Below are 12067 nucleotides of genomic sequence, written 5' to 3'. Positions count from 1 at the left end.
CATTGTTCATGCAGGTACAAATTGTTTCCTTGAGAGGAATCCAATCTTTAAAGGAACATTTTATGATTTTTATTACATTAGGATTTTTCTTTGGACCAGTACCCTGTATAAAAAGAATGACTGAATGTTTTAGCTGGTTATATGCACAAAAAATTGTGTAATTTTGATACCTTGTGGCAGTGTCCTAGGTTCTCTAGGAAGGATGGCATACACATTTACCTGACACTTTTATCCAAAGCAACTTACAATTATGCTTGGATACAACTTGGGCAATTGAGGGTTAAGGACCTTGCTCAGAAGCCCAACAGTGAAAACTTGGTGGCAGTGGGGCTTGAACCATGAAACTGTTGATTACTAGTCTCTTGTTATGCATGCAGTTTCAGTGATGTTCTCACACTTCAGTGTGCAGTGGTAGCTCAGTGATTAAGGTACTTAATGTGACTTATAATTGGAAGGTTGCTGGTTCAAGCCCCACTACTGTTGGGCCCCTGAGCAATGCCCTTAACCCTCAATTACTCACTCATAATTGTAAGCCATTTTGGATAAAAGCATCAGCTAAATGCCATAAATGTAAATCTAGTCAAGTACCTTAACCAGTGAGTTACTACTGCCCACTGAAGTGTTGTAGGTCCTGCTGTGCTCTGGGAGAACATCAGGGGAAACTGCATGCATGACTGGCCTTCTTAAACACAATATTGCAATGCAGGCAAGTAGGGAGCAGATAGCTGTGACAGCTCAAATTCAAAGCACTTGGAGTCGGAGAGGGATACCTGTGGGACCTAAAGAGAGAGTGGAATGAGGAACTGGTGCAGGTGATTGGGAATGGGAATGGGGGAGTGATTGGTAATTTCTTGACTGATTGACAACTGGGGCATGGCAAGTATCCTAAATTTATATACAATGATTTCTACCATACTCCTCACAAAAATAGAATCTATTTGATTGGTACCCTGAATATGTCAAAACTTTTATATTCGGGGTATCAATAGGCCTAACTTGCGTTACTTTCCAATGGCCCAGTCAGCAAGTCATTCTTCTCCTGATTTGGTTAGAATAGTGCACATTAATATCTGCTCTATGAATAATAAATGTGCATTCCTGTAAGAGATCATTTTCAACAAACAACTTGAGCTCCTTTGCATCTCTGAAATGTATCTTCCTCCTAATGATTACTTAGCTCTCTATTTGTGACCTCCATCATGCTATTCTTATCTTGATAAATATCATCTCACTGGGCAGTGTGGTGGTCTTGTTGTCATTTATAGATTTGATTTGCCAGTCATTGAAATAGCTTTCAAAACTGCTATACGACTCACATTCATGTCATTTTCATTTATGTTCCTCTGTCTTCCTTTCTGAATTTGTGGAACTTCTAACTCTCTTAAGCCCTAAGTAAATAATTATATATTATAAATATATAATATTATATATATTATATAAGTAAATAATTCAGCACCAGTAACTAAGGTGTGACAAACTTGGAAATTTACTAGTTTGAAACTAGTCAAACACCATATGATTTTCATACAGAATAGTGACAACTGAGTCGTGTTGTGGTCTGAAATAAAAAAAAATTAAAAATAAAATAAAAATAAAAAAATAAAACTATTATAATTTAGCATTGGATAGCATTGCAGCTTTGGACTTTGTCTATTCTTTGTCTATTCTGTTAGCTAGGGCAGGCAGACAGACTAACTTTTTTTGTCATAAAATAAACACAATTGTAGTGTTTTATGATATGCTGAAATTATCAAAAATCAGACTGTGATGGGGGTGAAATCCATTCTACTGAGTTGAGTCATATACAACCAATGCTGGTGGCCAGAAGCCTATTCTTGTCGATTCAATGTCACAAATATCTTTGACAATTGTGACAATTGTACCCTATTGTATCCTTTCTTTCTGTTTGTTAAGGCATTAACTTTGAATATATTATTTAATGAAACAAAACATTTATTGTTATTACTTTTAGTGGATGTTGTGTTTAAGACCATTACTTTTGTTAGCGCAGTCATGCTAGTTGCTTGACATACTAGTCTATGTAACAGGAGCAGTGTGATGAAATAAGAATACAGGGACTTGTAACTTGTACTAACTTTACATAAATATCTCTCTTGTGATATTTTTATTTTTTGTATTACGATTTTTTACTATTTGTGTTGATGTAGTGAAATAAGTGGCAGAACGTTTGTCTATATTTCACATTAGGAGCATATACTGCATTTCAGCTTACTCACAAACAACATGTACTGGTCCTTTGTAAATTTCTAGTTTATCTATTTATTTTACACTTTAACAGATGACTTGCACTCAAAGTCATATTTCTATTTTCTGCTGGGTTTTTTTATTCACACCACCCACAACACTTTCATTAAAAATGCCTAAAGGCAGATCACATCTTGGGTACTTTCTGGAAGCATGTTTAGCTCACTGAACAGCTGCCTACACAAATGCATAGTGAGGGCAGAAGAATGAAATTATCATCTGAAATCATTTCTATGGTTGTAAATTGGCTGAGTTTACATCATAATATTGGGAACAGAATAGCACATCGTGTCAACAAAGTGTGCCTGTGAATTTACAAAAGCTATGGCCTCCTCGATGAAATAACAATACACTCCAGAAACCCTTTAAAGGTCATCTTCAGGGTAGCTTTTGTGGCAGCTTCACAGTTTTAGCTCAGCAATCATGTGTTTGATGGAAATTTCGTGTGTGTGTAAATGTGTGACCCCCGAGAGTCTAATCAAAGCCAAAGCCTGATTCTCTTTGATGTCATAAGCATATCTCTACTGGCCTCTATTGCAATTTGGGAACTGGGACTGTCAACCTATAGACCTATGTAAGTACTTTCACAGATAGGATTATATAAGAAAACTTGGTAGCACTTTACAGAAACATAATACGTGGATTAACAGGTTTATCTATTTATTTATTTTTTGTCAGTTATATAAATAGAGTAGGAATAGTAGTAAGAAACTAAGAATAAAATTGTAAAATTGAAAATTGTAACAATTTGTATTAACTGTTAATTTATATGAATGAAGTGTCAGGAAATTGCAGTGATGGGTTTTTAGGGAAAAATCTCCAGCTCTTACAGGATATCTGTTTAATTGACATATGTAAGTCTTTAAAATACAAATTGAGTAAACCTTATCTGGGGTATTTTGCGATTCATGGGGGCTAATAACAAACAAAAATGTACTTACATGGAAATAATGTGGTATCAACACAAAAATTCACTAGCTATTTTCCTAAGAAAGGAGTGAGAAAGAGGAGATACACAATAACAAACTGTAATCACAATAAACAATTATATGACATTGGAGCTATAAAGCAAACTAATAGCTTTCCATCTTGTTTCTTTGACTAAGTTCACACAGCAGGTAAAATTTCCCAAATCTGATTTTTTTATAGGCTGTTCGCAATATCTTTTTAATGTGACCTGTATCTGAGATTAGTCTGAACAGATCAGGCTCCTAAACTGAATGACATTAGATCATGTACACACAAGAAAAAAATCTGCAAAAAAGAACAATACTTCACCTACATATTTATCCAGATTTAAACAATCAAAATGGAGTCAACAGTAACAGCCACTTGCTTACAGTTATTAATGCCCATGTTATTCAGCAGTGAAGGTTGGCTACAAATTTGGAAATAAATTAAATGTCCTGCAAAGAAAGAGTAACAAAACAAACAAAAAAATCACTGTAGAGCAACACACACATGAGCAGGACTCAACATTAAAATCAGAGACAAAGTTTTTCCTTTAATCACAGTAGAGTACACAAAACGCTTTCCTTAAAAAGAACACTGTACTGAACAAAGGGTCATATATATTAAACAAGGCCTTGAAGAGGACAAATCTGATGACACCATTGATATTGAGTAGGGAGGAGGGAGGAGGGGTCCTCAGTAATTATACACAACATGCAGACAACACATACATTTGCACAGTATTTACTGTCATGTGCCTACTTATAGTTGACCTACATTGTGACACCCAGGAAGGCAACCCTGGCTAAAATAAGACATTTGAAAGTTCAAGTAAAATGTGTTGCTTTTATCTCCACTGACATAAAATAATCTTTTATATGGAGTTTGTTGAAGACCAGCTTGGCCTGTTTTACTTCACAAAAGTTATTGTCCAACTGAATCCCTAGGAGTTTGTCTGCTGTATTAGCATATATAAGTCTCATTTCAGATGTCCTTCCCACAGCAGAAAAAGGAGCCCACTCTAATTTAAGGTGTACACAGTCTGTCCACCACACAAGCTGGTATTTTAGATAGATGTGACAAATAGCATGTAATGAGATATGTAGCACTGCTAGGTGAAACAGATAGAACAGATATCACTTGGTTGTGACATTTCTTCCTGTCTATAATAGACAGCCTTTAATTGTCTGATATCTATTCCATTTTGCTTCTTGTTATGCCCTGTTGGCTCTCATATTCCAGTGCAACAGAGACAACACATGAGAAGGTAAAAGTATTTTGGCTGGTCTTCCCATGCTTAGTAATTAGACCTGAGAAATTAGCCCCAATTCAACTGACATTATTAACATTGCACTTAAAAAGATTATTTCTGTATCTTTCATTTTGCATTTTATACTTTCATTCTACTCCATTATATTTGATCCAGTAGACAGTCATGTTTCCATCTAAATTTATGAGTAGCTCAGCTGCCCTCATGGTACTGTGATAAAGTATTATAAATATTATAAATATGTTTTATTTCCTCATTCCACTCTCTCCCCTTTGATTAAAAGTCTATAAGAAGATATTCCATTTGCAAAAACTATTTTTATGCTATTCTTCAATATGAATAATCAACATAACTAGCAAACCATAGTGCAAGAAGATATTTGTCTACCATTTGATATTTGCTATTTGGACAAGTATAAAAAGTGTGGTGGTTTAAGATTTAAAGATTAATAGAATTAAAGGATTATGGGATTATGTTGAAAGGTTTATCTATGGAATTATTTATGGAAAGATGGAAGCATGTAGTTCAGCACTCCGTTAGACATCAAGTTCAAGTTCAAGTTCAAGTTTCAAGTTTGGTTTATTCGTCACATACATAGTCATACACAGTATAACTCGCAGTGAAATGGTGGAGAGTGCTCTTTCCAAACTGAGGAAAAAAAACAGGGGTGCATAGAGAAAAATATATATATGCAAGATAAATATATATATTCTATGTATGTACAAAATATATTAACAATGTATGTACAATATATGTATATTATGATTATATACACAATGTACAATGTATATGGTTGGGTATATATGTACACAATCTACAGAATGTACAGATCCATTTTGTATAATAACATATCTACAGTTGTTGTGTAACAAGGTAATTGAGTATAAATATATATATATATATATATATATATATATATATATATATATATATATATATATATATATATATATATATATATATACAGGTGTACAGATATACAGTTATGTTACATGGTGGTGGTGGTTTCCACAGTTTATCAGTTTCCCTGATTCAGGGCCTGAATGGCCTGTGGGAAGAAGCTCCTCTTCAGCCTCTCTGTCTTGGTCTTCAGGGAGCGATAGCGCCTCCCTGACCTCAACAGAGAGAAGAGTTTATTGTTGGGATGGGTGGGGTCCTTCACAATTTTCCTGGCCTTGGTCTGGCACCGCTTGTAGTAGATGGTCTGCAGGTCAGGAAGTTCCGTGTGAGTGATGCGCTCTGCTGAACGCACTACCCTTTGGAGTGCTTGTCTGTCCTGCTTGGTGCTATTCCCAAACCAGACTGTGATGTTCCCCGTGAGGATGCTCTCGATCGTGCAGGTGTAGAAGTTCCGTAGTACTTTGGAGGGCAGTCTGAAGTCTCTTAGGCGTCTGAGGTGGTAAAGACGCTGACGAGCCTTCTTTGCCAGGGAGTTGGTATGGCGGGACCAGGACAGGTCCTGCGAGATGTGAACACCAAGGTACCTGAAACTATCTACTTTCTCCACCGTGGTTCCACTGATCCTCACAGGTTGGTAGTGCCGCTCTTGCTTCTTGCTGCAATCCACGATCAGCTCCTTTGTCTTACTGATGTTTAGGAGGAGATTATTTTCCTGGCACCAGTTTTCCAGGTGTTTAATCTCCTCCAGACAGACAGACCATTGAACAATTGATTTTAATTGTGAAAATCCTATCTACAAATGGCAAGATCTCCTGGTTTTAGAATTACAGTGTAACCAGGCCATTACAAATGAATTCCTGCACTCACACAATATAATGGGGGACACCGGGCCATCCATGGATTGTTGTCGGCCCCAGTGGAGGCACTGGAGGCACGGGAAATAAAAGCAGAAATGCTGGAAGACTGGTTAAGATCTACTCAGTGTTTCCTCACCAATGCCAGATCCATATGAATACATGCACTTATCTCCAATGTAGCCATTGAGTTAGGCTAAAAACAAAGATTCTGGTAAGAACAAGGGGGGCATGCATTTATGCATTCATGTACACTGTGTGCACATTTATTAGGCAAGTTATATTTTTGAGGATTAATTTTATTATGGAACAACTACAGTGCTCTCTGTAAATACAAAATGTTAATATACCTCAAACCTGGATTTTTCTGAAACTAAAAGTGAGGTTTAGGCTTTCATGGGCGAATATCTTTGTGTGCATAATTATTGGGCAACTATTAGTGTGCAGAAGTATTATAACACTAAATGAAAAACATCCCATCTCACTTGTTTATTTTCATCTGTTAAAGTGAGAATAATAAACAAACTCAACTTAAAATTACAAATCAACATTTCTTGCATTTAAAAAAAATCAGTGACCAATATAGCTACCCTTCTTTTCAATAACTGTCATAAGCCTTCCATTCATGGAGTCAGTTTCTTAATCTGTTGATGATCAACTTTTTGTGCAGCAGCATTGTACTGCATAAAAATCATCTGCGTGAAAGATGCACACTTTTCCTGTACCACTGCTTGAAGAAACTGTCTTCTAAAAACTGGCAGTAGGTTTTGCAGTTGATTTTGAGTCAATCTTCAACCTGAAAAGGTCCAACCAGCTCATCTTTAATAATACCAGCCCATAGTAGTAGCCCACCTCTAATTTGCTGGCATCTGAGTCGAAGTGGAGCTCCCTGTCTGTTACTGATCCTGCCAGAGGCTCATCCATCCAGTCTGTCTAGAGTAACGTTTGTCTCATCAGACAATAAAACCTTCAGAAATTTCCAAAGGTCTTCAGATATTTCTTGGCCCAGTCTTGATGTTTCACTTATGTGTTTTATTCAGTGATGGTCAGGTTTCAGCCTCCCTTACCTTGGCCATGTCACTCATGCTATGATACTTTTACCTGCACCATTCAAGAGCTCAAAATCTTGGACCAAAAATAGCGCAGCATAAAAAGGAAACACAGAGACGCACTCTGTACAGGGTTTTCAGTGATGTATTGTTTGTTATGTATGGTAACAAAACTCGTACAAAATATATACACACACAACATAATCCAAATCTAAAGAGGAGTGTTTCCTCAGGGTGGGCTTTACACCAACACAACAAACAAAAAGTCTACTAAAGTGAATTCAATCATTAACTTCCCTAAAACAAAATAAAATAAAATACAATCACTCTTACCCCTTATCACAAAAATAGAAATACAACAACAAAGCAAAAAAAAAACCACAGCACCCACCCCTACAACTCCAAACAATAAGAAAAAAACAATACTCAATATTTCTGGCAATCAAATATCTGTATATGACTCTCAGTAGTCCTTTTGAAACTGGCTGTAACAACGTGATGCTACTAATGGAGAAGCATTACATTTGACTACTTGAGGCCTTGTGAATAAAGCTTCTAAAGATCAAGTACACTCCTAAGGCTCTATCTAAGAACCTAACTAGACAGCATGTACTAACTCATAAGGCCCTAGTCAAAGAACCTGGGACAGAAAAAGAGGGAACAGTCAACCCCAATCTAAAAAAAGGGTCTACCACAGACAGTGATTGTACTAAATCAGAGCCCCACAGAGCAGTGTCAACCGTGGCACATGTGGTGTCTACTGAGCAAGACACCACAGGACACCAACACATTCGTGACACAGTTCATTAAAAAGAAGTTAATTATCCCTTTAACAATCAGGTTATCTGTTGTTGTGACAATACCATCTCGACAACTCACTGGATCACTCATCTGGGTAACCTGAAAAATAAAATTCAACACCGCAGCATTAAGAAACAATTTTAAAAGTCCCAAGGACGTAACACCTCAGTACTGAACACCTTGCAATTCTGGGTACTCCAGGTAGATTGCAGCTGTGGAATATGACAGCACTGGAGGATAATGGGTTCCTATTTGCTTCACGCTTGATTCTACTCAAATATTTGGCAGTTAAGTTGCATCTTTGTTTCTCAAAACATTTGATAGTTCTGTGATCATGCCCTAATATCTTAGCAATTTTACAAGTTCTGCATCCCTCTGAAAGAGTTTTTACAATCTTTGACTTTTCAGAGTCACTTAAATCTTTTTTTTTTGGCCAATTTTGCCTGAGGAAAAGAAGCTGCCTAATAATTATTCACCTTGATTTAGGGTGTTGATATACATCATATAAATGTATATGTACCATTCAGTGGCACCCACATCAATCTTAATAAAGTGTTTCAAGAGTCCCATCAACCTTCAACCCACACCAGTTTGCCTCCAGAGTGAATAGGTCTTCAGAAGATGCTGTTGTTATTGCTCTTCTCACCACCTTGAACACCAGGGGAGCTGTGTAAGAATGCTTTTTATAGACTATAGCTTTGCATTCAATAACAAAGTCTAGGAATAACAATGACCAGCCAACAAACAGAGAACAGGACAGGGTTTAAAAACAAGTACTAATGAGGTTAACAAGACACAAGTGCTACAAATGATGGGCAGAGATAAACAATACATGGAAGCAAAAAAAATACATGAGCTAGGAGGGGCCATATGTGACAATACCCACCCCCAAAGTGTGCAGCACTGAGGTGCACAGAAACAAAGAAAACAACCAAAGAAAACCAGACCAAAAACAAGACAAGGACAAGACACCAACAGGAACAGAATAGGCAAGACAAGGAACAGAAACAGCAGCAGACCCAGGGGCAAAAACAGAAGTAGGAAGGATACGGACAAACAGAAACTGGAAACACAACAGGAGCAGACAAAGATAACAAATGCAGGAGCAGACACAGAAACCAGGGAAACAGGAGCAGACAGAACAGCACAAGAATCAAGAACAAATGCAGATGCAGAAGTGGGAGATCAGGATCTGTACACTGAAAAGCAACAGAATCAGGAAAACAAAGGGGACAGGAAGGAGTATGAGGAGACACAACAAAAGATGAGGGATGACTGGAGGCAAAAAAGGATGAGGAAAATGCAACATAGACCAGGCCAGGGACAATGGGACAGGAACAAAAACATACACGAGCACCAGAATGGACATACAGATGGGCACAGGAATGGAGACAAAAGGAGAAATACAAACAGGCACAGGGACAGACATTGCAACTGGGGCAAAAAACAAAAGGCAGAGGGGAAGGCAAAAACAATGGAGCAGCAGGAGCAGGCAACCAAGGAGATATGGGAGGCCCACAGGGAAAAGGAGACACAGGCCTGGGTGGGATGGTTGGAACCATTGGGAGAGGCAGCAGGAGACACAGATGGGGTGGGATGGGCAGGGAAATGAAGCCTGCGAGTCAGGAGACAGGACTGAGGGCATGGATGTGACTGGCGATGTATCTGGGATGTCCAGAGGCATTGCCATAGGTGCAGACCTGGTACTGGAAACAGGATTAGGTAGAATCACATCTGTTATGCCAGGAACAGGCTGGTTGGTGTCTCTCACACCAGTGGATCTGGGATGTCCAGAGGCATTGCCATAGGTGCAGACCTAGTACTGGAAACAGGAATAGGTAGAGTCGCATCTGTTATGCCAGGAAAAGGCTGGTTGGTGTCTCTCACAAAAAGGACAGTAGCTGGCTGCATGGCGTATTCCATGCCAGTAATAGGAACAGGCTCAGCAGCATCCTTCATGCTGGGAACAGGACCTGGAACATGCTGGGTGGCGTCCTTCACGCCAGGAACAGGAACGGAACAGGCTCATGACTATGCTCCCATTCCTCTCACCAATACCATCATCAAATTCACGAATCAAACATATGGGGTTAGATCTCAAGAGGAGACAAGACACCATACAAGGATGAAGTTCATAGACAGGCAGAATGGTGTTCAGAGAAGAATCTCATCCTGAACTTGTCAATAACTAAGAACTTATAATAGATTTCCAGAAGAACAGGACAGATACCGATCCACTACACATCAATAGGGACTGTGTTGAAAGAGTTCCTGCCTAAAGGTTTCTGGGCATACATATCACTTAAAATCTCTCCTGGACCACCAACACCAGAGCAGAAGTCCAACAGTGACTCTCAGGAAAAACAACGTGGGAGAGGCTGCTGGTGTCCTTCTACAGTTGCACCATTGAGAATGTGCTGACATACCGCATCTCTGTGTGGTATTCCAGCTGCTCAGTAGCAGACAAGTGAGCCCTTCAGTGTCTTCAACACCTCCAAGAAGGTCAACGGCTGCTCATTTCTTTCTGTGAAAGACTTAGTTAGCTCTCGTTGCCTCAGTAGAGCAGCCAACATACTGAAAGACACACTCAATCCTAAACATTATCAGTTTGAGCTGCCCCCCTCTGGCAGACACTTATGGTCCATTACATCTTGGACAAACAAATTTATGAGAGTGGACTTAACACTGCCAAACACTGACTGACACTTCAGACCTGTTTAATTATCTGCATGTTCTTATACATAGATACATATAATTATAGATATATTCAAAATTATAGTGATGTACAAAAGGTTTCCAAAGACACAAGATGTTTCAGACAGAGGCCCTTAATCAGATGTGCATGCAAAGTGCTTCTGAATTAGTAGGAGAAGCAACCAGTTTATATAATGAAAAAGTAGGTGTTTAAATCATAACATTCATTCCATGCAGTTCTAAAGCTACAAAGGTTTTTCTTGCAGTTTCCTAATTTCATTGCTGTCATAGCAACATCTGGCAGTGCAAACAGATATAGCAATATGTCTGCATTGTCCTGGATTCTGAAGTGTTTAAGTATAATAGTTTTATACTTTCAATATTCAAATTTACAGCAAAATTGTCTGAAGAAAGTTAATTCTATAATTCTGGTTGGGGTCCATGTTCCCCTGCTGGCACAAGCCAGCTCAGCTCAACAACAGCTGGCTAACCAGATCAAAAAACTGAACAGGGTCACTCAGGGTCACTGAGTCTACTGTCATCATTGTAGGAGACTTCACCACACCAACCTGACTGTTGTACTTCCAAAATATAAATAACTGTTCCGGGAAGACAAAACACCTGATCACTGCTACAGCATCATAAAGAATGCATACCAGGCTATTCCCATGCCTCATTTGGGAACTTTGCAAAAGCTTAAAACCAAAAACCTAAGGTGAAATCTGTGAGAGTGTGGTCTTCCGATGCCATAGAGAATTAGAGGGAATCTATAGACTCAACCAAACAGGATATTTTTCAAATTTGCAAATATCCTGGATGCAGAAACATTTTACATAAGCTTCTGTGGGGAGACTTACATCCCATCAATGACCATCGACATGTATAACAAAAACAAACCATGATTATCCAACAAGCTCAGGAATTGCCCATGGCCAAGGAAGAGGCTTACAGGACTGGTGACTATAATGCATACAAAAGGGCAAAGTGTGCACTAAACAAAGCCATAAAAACTGCCAAACACAAATACAAGGAAAAACTGGAGCAGCAGTTCTCCTCAAATGACTAACATCTGAAGTCTTGAACTGTTTTGAGTTTACTTGAGCACCTCAAAGTCATCAAGTCAGATTTATTTGTATAGCACTTTTTACAACAGCCATCGTCACAAAGAACCTTATCAGAGTCCAAGCCCCCAGTGGCAAGGAAAAACTCTCAAGAGTATGAGGAAGAAACCTTGAGAAGAACCAAGACTCAATCCTCCTCTAGCCAACAACAGACCCCACAAT

The sequence above is a fragment of the Electrophorus electricus genome, chromosome 1, assembly GCF_013358815.1.
Source record: "Electrophorus electricus isolate fEleEle1 chromosome 1, fEleEle1.pri, whole genome shotgun sequence".
NCBI classification, from domain to species: Eukaryota; Metazoa; Chordata; class Actinopteri; order Gymnotiformes; family Gymnotidae; genus Electrophorus; species Electrophorus electricus.
This window is presented reverse-complemented; position numbering follows the sequence as displayed.